Raw genomic sequence first — 16,479 nt, forward strand, 5'->3', positions numbered from 1 at the left:
AATAGTTGTAAATAGTTACCCTGATAATTAGTCATAGAAGCCTGGGAGTAAAGTGCCTTAAAAATCACAAATCTTTAAACACTTATACTATAAGTGGGGAAGGAAAACATGAGTTTTCTTAATAAATATGGAAAAATTTATATCAGAGACACCTGTCTTTACAAGACCAATAGAAAAGAGGTTCAGCAGATTCTAACTACATTTATGTTAAAAACTTTACTTCTCAGCAATGTAAATTACTTCTTGTAAATGTTATAAAGTAAGTGTTCTCTAGCCTTTAAATATATTTCGTACTTAATTATTATAGGCAAATGTATTTTACAACCAAATGGAAACTTCAAGAACTGCTGTGGATTATATTATGTTATATTTTAAAAAATTTGATTGCTATAATATTGTAATTTCTAATCTTCTACCAAAAAAGAATAAAATAATACTCATACATAATTGAAACTCATTTATAATCAAGCAATATGAGGAATTAAAGACAAAAATTGACTGTTATGAAATTTCACACCCCGAATTACTTCGTGTAGGTCATTAATATTTATAACTAAACTGTCCTTTGATGTGCATTAATAATGTACCTTGGGATTACACAAAGAATAATTCATAAATATTCTGGAAAAGGAGAAGAAACTATAATTAAATCACAGTAATTAGCATGGATATTGGGTTATGATTTGAATGAATCACAAATTCTTACTATACAAGTTGATATGTTGACTCTTCCATGAGATTCAGAAGGTTGAAATTCAGAAAAGTAGAGATGCATGGAAGTAGTTTTCTAGAAAAATAGCTTTTCGTAAAACTTCTGCTCATAGTAAACATGAACTTGGCACCAAGAAAATATAGCATACAATAAAATTACATATTGACTTATCAATTAAAAAAAATCTAAGTTGTCTTTTGTGGTGCCCAATGTTATTTTCTTCAGTGAGTTCTAAAATATTAAGCCAACTAAATTTCAGGGATGTTATACTTTTTAACTGGCTTTTAAAATGCAAATTTAAAAACCAGATATAGCCCCATCTATTAAGAAATTGAAATAACTTATTTTAATATTTAATCTTATGATGTTTGGGACTCCTTTAATCTTTAGGCAAAGTAGTTTTGTCAAGTCAAAATTTATTAATAATTTAATTCTTCTTCTAGACTTGAAAGCCTTCGTTATATGCTGCTGGTATAGAATATATATCAAATCACTGGGCTCCCATGGAAAATGTATTATCAGCATTTGAACTGTAAATTTTCACTGGAATTTTAGTCCCAAGATATTAGTTTTCTTTTAGATTTATACCCATATTGATCAGGTGATATGTCATGGTTTAGGTGGTTACCAGATCAGCTCCTTCTTCCCCTTTTCCTGTTTCAGAGAATGGCGCTTTTATCTGCCCCTGTCACTGATCACTATGCTCTGGCTCTTTTTTGGCTCCCTATTTCCATCCCAAAACATAAAGTCCTTCTGCTCTCTCAGTTTCTCTTGAAAACCTCCATTTCTTTCCATATTCCCTGCTACTGCCTTAGTCTGGACCACAGCCATCTCTGGGTTCAGGCCCTGGTCTCCCTTTCTCTAGTGTCCATGTCTTCCAGTGCATTCTCCTCCTGGTAGCTGGAGGAATCTTTCTACACCACAAACCTAATCTTGGTATTCTCCCTATTCCTTTTCAAATTTGAGTATTTTTAACATCTTGTGGATGAATTAACCAGTGTTCTGGTCTCTCAGTGCCTTGGCCATCTCAGGTCCAATAAGTGTTTTTTCACTCCCATTCATCTAGTATACCTGTTACTGCTTCAAAAATCATAACTTCATACATCCCATTCATTGACTGACTAGTTTGGCCTGTCTCCAGTTTTTCTCCATGATCATTTTTGGAAACAATTCTTCAAAGACATGAGCACTTTAATCAATTTTTTTTCTATCCTTCAGTCTTCTCTTCATTTTCCTTCCTCATCCACTTTGAATCCAATTAATTATAACCACATAATTTCTATATAAATGAATCATTATAATTATACTCTGGAAAACACATACCTCTGTAAAGTCCAGTCTTCCACCTCTTCCATGCTCATACAATCACTGCCATAGAGAAGTCATGATATAATGGACTAAGTGGGAACTTGTGATCACTACTTGCTATGGTCTGAATGTTTGTGTCCTTGTAACATGTAAAAATTTCATCCTCATTGTGGTATTAACAGGTGAGGGTTTTGGAAGGTGATTAGGTCATAAGGGCAGATCCCTTATTAGTGAGATTAGTGACCTTATAAAAATGTCTGAGGGAGGTTTACCCCCTTCCACCATGTGAAGATTCAGTGAGAAGGTGAATCTTTTTTGATAAAGAGTGCAGACCCTCGCCAGACACCAGATCTGCTGGTGACTTGATCTTGGGCTACCCAGTCTCCAGAACTGTAAGCACTATATTTTTGTTTATAAATTGCCTAGGTTAAGGTATTTGTTATAACAGTCTGCAAGGACTAGGACATTGCCTTTGTGTAAGCTCAGTATTGGCACACCATTCTGTTGCACATAATGTGGACCGTGCTCTACTCTATGTTTGGACTCTTTCAAAGAAGTGAGGAGGACTGAAGGAGAAGTAATGGGTATGATAATTTTTGTATTCAAAATTTCTGAGGATAAGTTGGTTGGAGAGAGATTGATGAGATTTCTGCTGAGCAATAGACAGATGTCATGAGATGAACGACTGGGTAACATTATCTTAGATGAATACAAATTTAAAAAGCATTTCTTTTATAATGTACTTCTCTTCTGGCATTATGTACAAGTAATAGAGTTACTAAAATACATTACCTTCTGCCATCATATACTCTTTTCATAGGGAATAAGAATGGAGGAAGGGAGATGCCTGTAATCCCAGTGGCTTGGGAGGCTGAGACAGGAGAACTTTGAGGCCAGCCTCAGAAACTCAGCAAGACCTGCCTCAAAAATAAAGGGCTCCAGATGTGGCTCAGTAGTTAAGAGCCCCTGGGTTCAATCCCCAGAAAGAAAGAAAAGAAAGAAAGAAGGAAGGGGAAGAAAGTATAATAGGGGAGCACAGAAAGATACAAATTTATAATTTATCAAAACATAAATTCAAATTTGTGGCTGGTAACTACTCAGATTTCAGGTTTCAGTTTAAATATACCTTCAGCACAAGGTCTTCATGGTTTGAAATATGTAGTCAGTGCTTAATTGCATTAATAAATATTAGTCTCTACAAATGAATTGGAGTGTGAAGGCAAGTCCCCAGGGACTGGGAACTTTCTTCCAACCCATCTGCACCCGTCATCTTTGTCTCTGTCTTTGAACCATTCTGGCTGTCTTCGGATGGTGGTAGGTAGAGATATCTGTGGAGGGGTGAGAGGACCGGGTGATCCACAGTGGGGGATCTGGCAACAGTAGTGAAACCATGCCAACAGGGAAAATTCCCAAGGGCTGGGATGAATTCTTTTTTTTTTTTTTTTTTTTGCGGTACTGGGGATTGAACCCAGGGCCTTATGCTTGCAAGGCAAGCATTCTACCAACTGAGCTATATCCCCAGCCCTGGGATGAATTCTTGAGGAACTGAAGTGGGAATAAAAACTCCATTATTTAGGAAGTGCTGTATACAGGCATACCTCATTATATTATGCTTTTTTGTGTGTGTGCTTTGTGAATACTGTCTTTTTTTTTTTTTTTTCCAAACCTAATGCTTGTGGCAACTCTGTTTTGAGCAAAGTCAGTGCCATTTTCCCCACAGTTTAGATGATGATGAGCATTTTTTTAGCTATAAAGAATTTTTATATTAAGATATGTATGTTGTTTTTTAGACATAATGCTATTGCACAAGTAATAGAGCACAGTATAGTACAAGCATAATTTTTATATGTATTGGGAAACTATGTCTTGCTTTGTTGCAATATTTACTTTATTGTAGTGGTCCAGAACCCAGCCCATGACATTTTTGAGGTATGCCTGCACTAGGACTCTTCCCATTTCACTGGCAAGGAGAACTAGACTCTTACTATGTAAGCTACTTACTGCGATCGCACATTGTGAATAGCGATGTAAAACTTTAGTCATACCTTACTCTTCATTTTCTTCTGGAAGGAGCTCATCTCCATCTTTTTAAACCAGTGCTAGTTGTCTCTACTCAAATTAGCCATAGTTTATGAAATGATCTTGAAAGAAAAGCAAAGAAAATCTCTTTATGAAGTTTCATTGTAGGGAATGAGGCATTCTGCCTAAGGTAATCATCCAAATAAGGGCATTAAAAGACTGTTTTTAATGGAAAATTTCCTAACACACACTTTATCATTTTCTGCTTAATTTGTTCTTTTATTTGTAGAAACACAGTGCCCAGAAGATAGAAAACACTTAGTAAGTATGTAGTGAATTATCATCATAAACAATTGCTATTATACACCAAGGCCTTCCTGATGGTTCTTAGGAGGCTGCCTTTCTCCTGAATTACTCGAAGCTACTGTGGTTTTATTTGCTTAGTTGTTTCTGTGTTTGTCCTTATTGTTAGGCTGTTACCTGTTACATTTTTGCATTTCTAACCTCATTCCTCACTCTCCTGACAATTTGCTATTTCTAATCTTCTGTGGTCTTGGAAACCAAATATTCAAGTTATTTGGATTCAAGAAAATTATTTCTTCCATTTTTACTATGATTGCTTTTCTAATAGTGAAAGGGAGAATTTAAATTGTTTGCATGAATGTTAGGACATGGTGGTCCAGAAACATACTTATTCAAATTAGATCTTAGTACACAGACTCCCTGATGGATGCTTGGTATGCTGTATCTTGTTTCTCCTTGGGGGCAAAAGTTATGAGACCAGAATGTGAAATAAACTTAACCCTATATTATGTGCTGTCTATATATTTTAATCAGAAGCTGAAAATCCCTGCAGACTTTGCTTCTGCAAGTCACCGATTTTGAACTCTGTCTCCGTATCCGATTGCTCATGTAATATTAAACTCTAGTTGAGCCTTAATTTCAAGAAATATGAACCAAACTCTGTAAATGAGGATTTGAAGAACTGAAATATGGAAAGTAGTTTCTTCACAGTTGCTAAAAAATGCAAGTAATGAACAGTTTCTGATAGAAATTCTGAATTCAACTGTTGTGTGTTAAAAATGGACAGGAATTATTAGTGGTCAGTGCACTTTACCAGACATTCCATTTTATTTCATTGTCTCTCTACTTGCATGTCTGATAGCCACCTCAAGCAGGATTCAAAAACTGTACTCTTATTTTTTTTCCTTTTTCCCAACCTATTCTCAAATCTTGTGTCTCAATAAAATCATCACCAGCTACCAGATGCTCAAGCCCCAACTTAGAAATAATTTTCAATACCCTTCTTGCTCTCTCATCCTGTAAACAACCCACCAACAAGTGCTTTTTTTCAAGCCCCTTCCCCTCAAAAAAAATTCTGAGTTTTTCTTTTCCATTCTAATTCTTTTGCCACAACATTAGAAGGTCACCTCATTTCTCTCCTGGTCATGATAGTCCTCCTTTCTCCCTAGGTAGTCCAGCCTCAGAGTGTGTGCTTCTATCCACTGCAAGTTGCTTCTTGTCTACTCTTCACTGCACTTAGAGTAAAATCCAAACTCTTACCCTTGTCATTGGCCTTGGCAACATGGAGTTCCTTAGAGCCTCTATGAGAAATTTTAGAGAAGCTGTGCAATCGAAGAGCAGAAAGCTTGGGATAGAGGAGTGAGGGACAGTTAGGAATTGTGGTTAACAAGTCATTACTTTCAGAGTGTTTCATATTGTGGGGTGAAGAGAGGAAATTGGAAAGGAGAGAGGTCATAAGCAGTGTGGGAGGGTCTTCAGAGCCCCCAGCTAACATGGGTTGCAGTGCTAGAGTGGCTAGCAACCCACGAAAGGAGAACCAGGGAGCTTGAAGTGGGAGTTTGCTGTGTGTCTTTTGCAGGATATTTATATTCCCTGGGGGATGGCCCAAGGCCTAGTCATCTGCCCTGTGACCAGGTGTCCCTACCACAGGAAGATTTTACTGGCAGGTGCCCTTATAGCCCTTGTCTGATCTGTGTCCAGTTTATCTTGCCTGACCATTGCTATGCCACTGGGAGCCTGTCTCTGTGTTCTCTCTGGTGTCCCAGGGAAAACTCAGGCTGGGACAGCCCCTAGCAGTAGTAGTAGTAGTAGTAGTAGTAGTAGTAGTAGTAGAGCCCCTAGCAGTAGTAGTAGTAGTAGCAGTAGTAGTTGATGTTATTTTTATTGTTCTTCTCTTCCTCCTCCTTTTCTCTCTTTCTCATTATATGCTTCCACATATAAGAAAAAACGTATCACCCTTGACCTTCTGAGTTTGGCTAATTTTGCTTAACATAAAGTTCTCAAGTCCCATCCATTTTCCTGCACATGACACAATTTCATTTTTCTTTATGACTGAATAAAACTCATATATATATATTTTTTTATCATTCATATTTGATGGACACTAGACTGGCTCCATAGTTTGTCTATTGTGAATTGCACTGCTATAAACATGGGTATCCATGTATCACTACAATATGATGACTTTAATTCTTTAGGATAAATACTGAGAAGTATAACTGGGTCACATGATGGTTCATCATGCTAAGTGAAATAAGCCAATTCCAAAAAACCAAAGACTGAATGTTTTCCCTGATAAGTGGATGATGATACATACTGGGAGAGGTTGGGGGGTTAAGAGAAGAATGGAGGAACTTTAGATTATGTAGAGAGAAATGAGAGGGGGGAGGGGCAGGGTATGAAAGATGGTGGAATGAGACAGACATCATTACCCTGTGTACATGAATGATTACATGATTGGTGTGAGTCTACATGGTGTACAACCATAGAAACAAAAATTGTACCCCATTTGTGTACAAAGAATCAAAATGCAGTCTGTAAAAATAAAAAAAATTAAAAAGTAAACAAATACCATCACAATAAGAAATAAGTTCAGATTTATTACTTAATAGATTCTGGGTAGAGAGGGTACCATGAGTTGGGAGAGCATGCTCAGGTCACATGAAGCAGGAATGAAGATTCAGGCAGAGTGGAGGTGGGGGTAGGGGGAGGCATGCAAGCTCAAGCAAATGGCAGTTAACAGTACATACAAGGCAATGGGGTGTGGGTCTAAATGTGCCTAAATGGTTCATTTAAAGGAAGCAGTGGGAAAACAGGCTGCTCAGTCTTATAGGTGAGAGAGAGGCTTCTAAGTTATTTCTGGCCACTGGCTTAGGATATTTGAATGTGGGGCTCTATTTCCAATGTCTAGGTAGCAACCTTTGCTATGTCCCCATTACAGGAAGTGATCTTCTCTGCTCTTCTCTCTTCATTTTGTTTTGTTTTGAGAAAGAGGATTGTTAAACAACTTCATATAGGGAAGAAGATAGAAAAGGAAATCTGGAAATATGGGGGCAAAGAGATGACTGGGTATTGTTACTGAAGGGGCAGGAAGAGGTAGATAGTTTATTTTTAGATTTTGCAATAGAGGCTGTTATGGTTTGGATCTGAAATGTCCCCTAAAGTCTCCTATGGTCAGAAATGAGTCTTTTTGGAAGATCATAAGGGCTCTGAGCTCATCAGTGGATTAATTGAATGACGACTGAATGGATTACTTTGAGGTGGGACCAGGTTAGAGAAATAGGTCACTGGGGGTGTTCCCTTGAAGGGTTTATCTTCTCTTTAGCCTTCTCTTCCCCCTCTCTGCCTCCTGGCTGCCATGACTGAACAGTTTTCCTCTGCCTTGCCCTTCCTCCATGATGTTCTGCTTTATCTGTGGCCCAGAGCAATGGAGCTAGCTGACTCTGAAATCTTGGACCAAAATAAATCTTTCCTCTTCTAAGTTGTTCTTGTCAGACATTTTGGTCACAGTGATGAAAGCTGACTGATGAAAGATGTCTATTGCTATGTAACAAATTACCCCCAAATTTAGCAGCTTAAAACATTACCTTATATTATCTCACACAATTTCTGAGGGTTAGGAAGCTGCTTATCTGGGTAGTTCTGGCTGTGGATCTCTTGGGAGAATCAGTAATCTGTGGGTCGAGCAACAGTCTCTGAAGACTTGCTAGAGGTAGAGCTAGTCTAGGTTGTTAGTGAGAAGTTTCCATTCCTCCCCACATTACCTCCCAACAGGGCTGCTTATGACCAGGTTTCACCTAGGGCAAGTGAACCAAGGGAGAACAAGAGAGCAAATGCTCTGCAGTGGCTTTTCTAATCTGAAATCAGAGTGATACTCCATCATTTTATCACACTAGTTGCTCATGTGGATTACAATGTGGGAAGAGACTACAGTGAATGGATACTAGGAGGCAGCGATCATTGTGGTTCACCTTGAAGACTGGCTACCACAGAACTCAAAAGGGTATCTTTACTCTGTATAAAAGGAATATGAGAGAAAAGGGAGAAAGTTGAGAAAGAGCAAGGCTCCAGCTTTCTCTGTGAAGTGTGAGACAAAGTCATTTCCCCAGAGTGAGAAGGTGGGAGGAGTGTAGGAAGGAAGGTTGAGACTTCAAATCACTGTTCAGGAGAATGGGAAAAAGTGGATCTTTGGTATGTAGAATGATCAGGTAGAACTGAGAAATCAGGTAGAATTGTGAGCTCAGCTGAAGTGAGAAACCAAAAATGTGCAGAAGCAACAGTGTACCCTGTTATGTGATTTTTTTCTTCTTCAGATGTAATAAAGCAGAAGTGGAGACATTTGATTGATTGGTGTGATCCTGGATGGTCTTCTGCTGAAAGGATGTGGCTCAGGCAAGAGAAGACAGAATAGATGCAAAATCCTTGAAATAATCAATTATGGAGTTGAGAGGAAGGACTTGAAACCAGAGGAAGCTGAAAGAGGGTGAGAAAATGTAGGGGTCAAAGAACTCAAGTCTTAATGGTTGAAGTGAAAGTAAAATTAGAGGGTTGGGATGCAGGAAGTGGTGGTTACAGACAGTTTCAGAGTTCAAGATATCCCAAATAATTGATGTGGAGAAATGTTTTAGGAAAGTTTATTTGAAATAAACTAGATTTATTAAAAAACACAAAATTCCGATAGACCAGATAAAATGGAATTATTGGTCAATTAATCAACAGGTATTTATTGGACTCTCATTACATATCTACAAAAATGTGAAGTCCTATAGGTCATAAAATCAATTAAGTTATACTCTTTTCTACTAAAGTTTCTATCACATATTTTGTTTCCAAGGGAAAATTTTCACTTTACACAGTAGAATCCATCACATGTTTTATGAAGTAATAACACCTCATTTGGGCACATGAGGGAATCTGACATACAAATGAGTTTTGCATAGTAGTTTTAAAAATGTATCTTGTAAAGTAAATGTAGATTGTTTTTTGGTATTACCAATTGGGAAAATATTTCAGAAAACCATCTCCTATAATAAATTGTTAGCAACTGTGTGAAACGGTGGTTCTCAAGTGTGATCCCTGTTATGGTTTGGATGTCAGGTGTCCCCCAAAAGCTCACGTGAGACACTGCAAGAAGGTTTGGAGGAGAAATTATTGGGTCATAGCCTTAAACTAGTCAGTGAATTAATTCCTAATAGGATTAACTGAGTGCTAACTGGAGGCAGTGGTTCATTGGGGTGTGGTTGTGGGGTATATATTTTGTATCTGGAGAGTGGAAATTCTCTCTCTGCTTTCTGATCATCATGTGATTGCTTACTTCTTCCACACCCTTCTGCCATGATGTTCTTCCCCACCTGGAGCACTGAGGAATGGACCTGGCCTTCTATGGACTAAGACCTCTGAAATCGTGACCCCTAAAATAAACCTTTCCTCCTTCTGGTTTAATCTTTTAGTCACAGCTGCAAAAAATCTGGCTAAAACAATCCCTGACTATCAGTATAGGCACCACCTGGGATCTTGTTAGAAATGCAGTTCTAGGGTCCTATCCAGACTGACTGTCAGATACGCTGGGAGTAGGGTCTCATTGTATGTGCTTTTTAGAGCCTTTTGGGTGATGCCATCTAACTTTTGATAAATAGCATAACAATATTAAAATAACATAACAAAACACAGTAAACAATAGGAGAACTCTTCCCCCTTTGGGTTTTAGTGTTTACTTTAGGATGTCTGACAAAAGCCATTTTTAACTTTGTCACAGATAGCTCAGTGAAAACATTTTACTGTTTTAATGCTACCATTACTTACTGACATACTTTAAAACCTTTATAGTCAGCTTCTTATAACCTTCTTGAAGGCACTTTCACTAAATTTTCATGGTGTGAAGTTCACCAAAGAATTATTATTTCCTGTTCAGTAGGAAATAATAATTTCTCTTTATAAGGTATATTTGTAATAGTTGAAATTAAGATTAAATGCCCTTCTAGAAAATGGATTTGGTCATTCTATTGTCTGTAAACAACTTATTTACCCAAACAGCTATAAAACATGGTTCTAAGAAATAATCCAAACATTCTATTGCTAGCCAGTCACTGATAGGAGCAACTATCTGAGTATGCTGTTCTACATAGAATTGTTGGATATGCTGTTTTTCCTAAGTCCCTGTGTAAATTTTTAACTGAGTTTTTCAAATTTTGTTTTTCTAAAATAGAAGAGAATATTTTATTCGGCAATATTGAGGAAGAAAGTCTTCCATGAAAATGAATTTTACAGAAACCTGACTTATATTTCTGTATTTTTGGCTATTTCTCTGCAGATTTTTTTTTATCCATAAAATCAGAAGATAGCTGACCAGAGTTTAGTTTTTCACTATTGTAGCTTTTTGGAATACATTTTATAATCTTTTATTGCAATTAAATAAATGTTTATTGAGCACCTACTATTTTCATTAACTGTATTGGGTAGTAAGATGGATAAAAAGATGAATCAGCTATGGCTCCTGCCCTAAAGGGTTTTGTGATCCAATGGGAAAGTTGACTATGAAACAGCTAACATAATGCAAGTCACCAGATTCAAAAACACATTCTTAAGTATTACCACAATCCTAACATCATTTTTATTCCTGTTTGTATTTGTGCTTTATACTATATTTGTTGAGGTTCGATTGGCTACAGGTAACAGAAAACCAATGCACTTGGGCTTAAGTCAAAAGAGAAGTTATCACTAAGGTGAGAAAAATTCCAGAGACAGGGCTGACTTCAAACGTCTGGATTCAGGATATCAAAGGATTTTGGAAGGTGATTTCTCTTCATCTCTCAGCTCTGCCTTTGGTTGTAGAGCTCCAACTCTGCAAGGAATCCAAACCTAATGTCCTTTCAGGTTCAGGCCTGGAGGGACAGAAAGAAAGGCCCACTGTGAGAAGTTGGGGCACTGGGGAGGAGGAACCCTGTTTATGTAATTGGGTAGAACATGGTGATGAGGGTGGGCCTGGGTAGTAGGCTCCACCTCTGCACAAGCCACATAGACTGAGAATGAGGGAAAACAGTGATTCTTAAGAGGGGAACACAGGTAGTATTTCCAGAGAGGGTCGATTGGAGGCTGAGAGCAAAAACAAAGGAATAAACCTCATGTATTAAGATGAGGCAGTTTCCAAGTGTAAGTTGCCATAACTCATAAGCCTCTATATGGTCAAAACATTTTCCCTCCATTTATTCACCATAGGTTTAATGTTTCAGCTTTTTATTTCTTCTTGTCTTACCCACAGGCCATTCTATAAAGTATTGAAAACCTGGATGAAAGCAATTTAAAAATGCATTCACTTATCTTGACATTTTTATGTAACCCTATATTTGATGGTACTCAGATAAGTTTTTACTAAGTAAAATTAAAAAGAAAACTCAATAAATTACAAAGACACAGTTGTATCTATAGCTTGTGGTTATAGATTCCACTGGCAGTGGTTTCAACTCCTTACCATTCATTTTACATGTGAATATTCTTAGAGGAGAGAACCTACCCCTAACATTTTTTAAAATTTATTTTTTTTTATTTTTACAGGCTGCATTTTGATTCATTGTACACAAATGGGGTACAACTTTTCATTTCTATCGTTGTATGTGATATAGATTCATACCATTTGTGCAATCATACATGTACATAGGGTAATGATGTCTGTCTCATTCCACCATCTTTCATACCTGCTTCCCCTCCTCCTTCTCATTTCCTTCTATGTAATCTAAAGTTCTTTTAAGTGCAGCAGTTGACAGTGCTTCCTCTCTTGCATTCTAACATGAAGTGCATAATTACAGCTTCATGACAGCTGCATTGGGTTTGTATTGCTGAATGTCAGCTGCTTGCATTACTGAACTGAAAGGGTTACATTTGGGCTTTCACAGATGACATTTCTTTGTAAACCACATTCTACATAATGACTTCAAAAGAACCAGCCCTATTTATCTGCTTGGCTTCAATGCTTCCTCCTCTCTCCCATATTAACTTGAAATAACCTAATTTTCTTGGATTTACCCCAAACAATTTGCTGAGCTTTTTAAAAATTATTATCTTTCTTTCTTTCTTTCTTTTTTTTTTTTTAACAAATTTACATGATTAGTAAGACCTACTAGACCTCAAATGGAAATGGCAAATGTAGTGCTTGAGGGAAGCTGGGAAAAGCCACATTTCAATCCCTTTATCACCACAGAAAATGAGCCTTATTCCAGGGAAGGGCTGAGCAGATACTGTCACTGGTGAGGTAAGAGAGAAATGAACTATGGAATTAGCATTTAAAATTCACAGCATGAATCTGAATATTAGAGAATAACTTATACATTGACCCTTCTGATGTTTAACAGAGAGGAGCATTCAATTTGCATTTCATTAAATATTAGAAATCAGATGGGGGAACAGTTTTTTCCCCTAATAAAAAATTCTCACCAAATTTTCATTGAAAGAAAGTGTAATACATTTATAATATATGTTTCTTATATACAGGGTCTCTAAGATCTGGGGATCAATAAAGGCTAAAACTAGTTTGGTGATAGAGTTATTCAGCTATCATTAATGGTAAGAGAAATATCATACTTTATCTTTAGCTCATGAACCTGATGGATTCATGAGGAATCTTTATTAAAAAGAATCCCCCCGCACACATTTTTAAAAGCTGTGTTACTTATGGCATGCAAGTAGAATGTTAATATAGTTTACTTATGTTTTATGCCTTTTCTTGTTTGTTACCCCTTTTTTAAAAATAGAAGATGATATAGAAATTATAGAAGTTGTTATAAATAAGTTGTTTCTATGTGCACAACTTGGTATGATTAATAAGTTGATGTGCTGATAAATATGATTTTATATTCAATTAAGTTGATAATAATATTTCTATTATTATTATTACTTTTGGTACATATTTACTGTATTTGGTGATTTCTTTTATTGGAACTTATGTGTTCTGTGTTTATTGGAAGTTATTTGTTCTTCAATGTTACTCCATTAAAGGCTAGGGATGCTCATTCATCTCACGTATAAGATAGCCCATCAACATTTCAATTATATCCTTTAAGAGAAAAGGACCTTTTTTTGTTTTTGTTTTTGTTTTTGAAATGATCTTATTTTGTTGAACAATCCAAAGGATATCTATATAGGATTTTAAAGTCTAGTAGAAATGTAGGCTCATAAGATTGCTGGCTAATACGTGATCCCTTTTTGTGCAGAAAGGGAAATGATTAAGAAGGTAAGTGTTATATTCTGTATATTTTACTATACTAAAAGAAATTGAAGTAAAAAAAACTTACTAAGAATGATAACTGTGCTTAAAAATACATTTGATAAATTCTTAGAAATTATCCAATTCCCTAATTTTACAAATGAAGTGGTGAGGGTATTCAGGGAGGGTGAAAGGCCTTCGCAAGGTCACGTGTCTCATTGGTATTATATCCTTTAAGAGAAAAGGACCTTTTTTTGTTTTTGTTTTTGTTTTTGAAATGATCTTATTTTGTTGAACAATCCAAAGGATATCTATATAGGATTTTAAAGTCTAGTAGAAATGTAGGCTCATAAGATTGCTGGCTAATACGTGATCCCTTTTTGTGCAGAAAGGGAAATGATTAAGAAGGTAAGTGTTATATTCTGTATATTTTACTATACTAAAAGAAATTTAGTATAGTAAAAGTCCAATCAGCAAAAATGCCGAGTCTTCCTTTTTTGAAAGTGTTCTTAAATCTATGAATTGATATCTTTCATCAGTTTTGAAAACTTTTTACCATTTTATCTTAAATATTGCTTCTGTTCTATTTTCTTTCTTTCTGGGACTATAGTTAAATGTATGTTAGACATACGTACCTACTCTGTCTCTAACTTTCTCTTCTGTATTTCCCACTCTTGTTTTTTTATTCTAGGTAGTTTCTTCTCTAACTTATAGTCTCTTTCACTAAGTTTTATTTGGTTATATCTTATATCTAATAAGCTATTAAGTCCGTTAGTTTATAATCTTGGATTTTTTTTTTAAATATGCTAACCTATGTATTTTTAGTCCCTTTCTGCAGAAAATGAAATATTTTATGTCATTGAACATAGTAAGTAGATTTGTTTTAAAATCTGTGTCTATAAATTCTAACATCTAGAGCCCTTATAGATCTCTTTTACTCTATTGTTTTTGATATTTTTTGTTCATGTAGTTATGTATCTCTGTAGGACTAGTTATCTTTAATTATATCTAGACTTTGAAGTAAAAAAAAAATGTTTGAAGAAATTGTCTGAGGTCCAGGATGTAGGTTTCTTTGACCAGAGAGACTCTGCTTTTGCCAGGAGCCTAGGTATACTAGAAATCTAGGATCCTTAATGTAATTTTAGGAATTGAGTTTTGAGGGTTTCCCCCACCCTCTTGGTCATCTAGATTTAAAGATGAATTTCAGTAACCATGAGGGCTGGCTTACTTTCAGTTTTCCCTTATGCATATTATGCAGATTTGGAGATTCCAACCCCAAACCCTAGGGATTTATCTGCATTTAGTAGACTGGTCTCCAAATTTTGTTCTACTAGGTGAAGAGACAGTCAACAGTACTTCTGGGCTTTCAGCATCCTCCACTGGAATTTGTTTTATGTTAGAACTAGATTCACAGGCGAAACTTACTTCTCTGGATTTTTGTAGTTTTCAAGATTTGAGCTCAGTTATTCTTTATTATTTTTCTAAGTCATTGTTGCTTGCCAGCAGGGGTTTTGAACTATTTATTCAGCTTTTCTATTGTCCTAACAAAGGGTTTGGTTCACATTAACCAATGTTACTAAAACTAAAAGTGCTCTTTCCTACTTTGTTTATATGAAAGGCATACGATTTCTAAAGTAATAATGATAATTTCAGAAAAAATTAAATAATAGTAGAAAGAATAGAAAATACTGCATAAACTCCCTTCTTAATTATATTTTCATATATTGATATATTTTATATTATATTACTATATGTATTTTAAAGTATTTTTAATTGTATATGGACACAATACCTTTATTTTGTTTATTTAATTTCTTATGTGGTGCTGGGGATCAAACCCAGTGCCTCAGGAGTGCTAGGCAAGTGCACTATCACTGAGTCACAACTCCAGTCCTATATATATGGTTTTAACTTAAGTTAGGCATATATATTTGTATTCTATCCTGCATTATACTTAATTGTCATTAATTATAATTACAATAATTAGTTAAATCATTAATTATATAACGGTATGATATACTCATTGGATATACTGCAGTAAGAATGTATCATTGTCTTGTGCTTTGTTATTGAGAATGTATGCAATTTTTCACTCTTAGGAATAAAATATTAGTGAACATACTTGTGCTTACATTATTTTATTTCAAAATTAGGATTATTAGTTTAGGATGTATTCTTAGATGTTGAATTGCCAGGTGAAGGGCATGCATATCTTTAAGCGTTCTAATTTATCTTCCCTAAGACAAGTTAGGTGTTTTTCCTCCATATTCAAAGTTCTTGCCCCTAGTTTACCATATTGTTTTCTGACCAACTTTGTTCTTAACAGTGGTGTTAAGGGAAACATTGCCTTTAGAATAGTCTAATATACTTAAGAATGATAGTGAAAGACTAATTTTTAGCTGCACTCTGAGTGTGGCTAAAATTGAATAGTTGTTCTCAGTAAGAAAGAAGTAGGTGCTCTAACTTCTTGCAATGGCGATTTACTGATGACCCTCTTGATACCCTTTTATACACATTTTATTCACATCTGGTGTAATTGACTGATTTTGATGAAGTTCAGAATTTCTGGTTTCTTTTGAAAATAGCTATGGTGTTTTCATATTTTTTACTATTTTGTCTGACTAAACTGAGGATGGGACTTAAGTGGTAAAAAGAAAGAGCTTTGGAGTAGTAGGTAGGAGATCTGCTTAGCTTAGCAGTGTGATTGTAGAAAAATTCTTTCTTCTCCTTGAGCCTCAATTTCCTCCTTTGAACAAGAGAGAACTGGGCAATTTTGTACTTATACCTTTCTGGTGCTGTGTGGTCATGAGTAAGTCACTAACCTTTCCTGGCCATGTTTTAGGGGGGAAAAACTTAAATATCTTAAAATAACAATAACAAAAGCACTCCTAGTCTTTCCTTTACAATAGTTTGGTAAAATTAAGGTATTTTAAAGTTGTGA

Source organism: Sciurus carolinensis, chromosome 4, assembly GCF_902686445.1.
Source record: "Sciurus carolinensis chromosome 4, mSciCar1.2, whole genome shotgun sequence".
NCBI classification, from domain to species: Eukaryota; Metazoa; Chordata; class Mammalia; order Rodentia; family Sciuridae; genus Sciurus; species Sciurus carolinensis.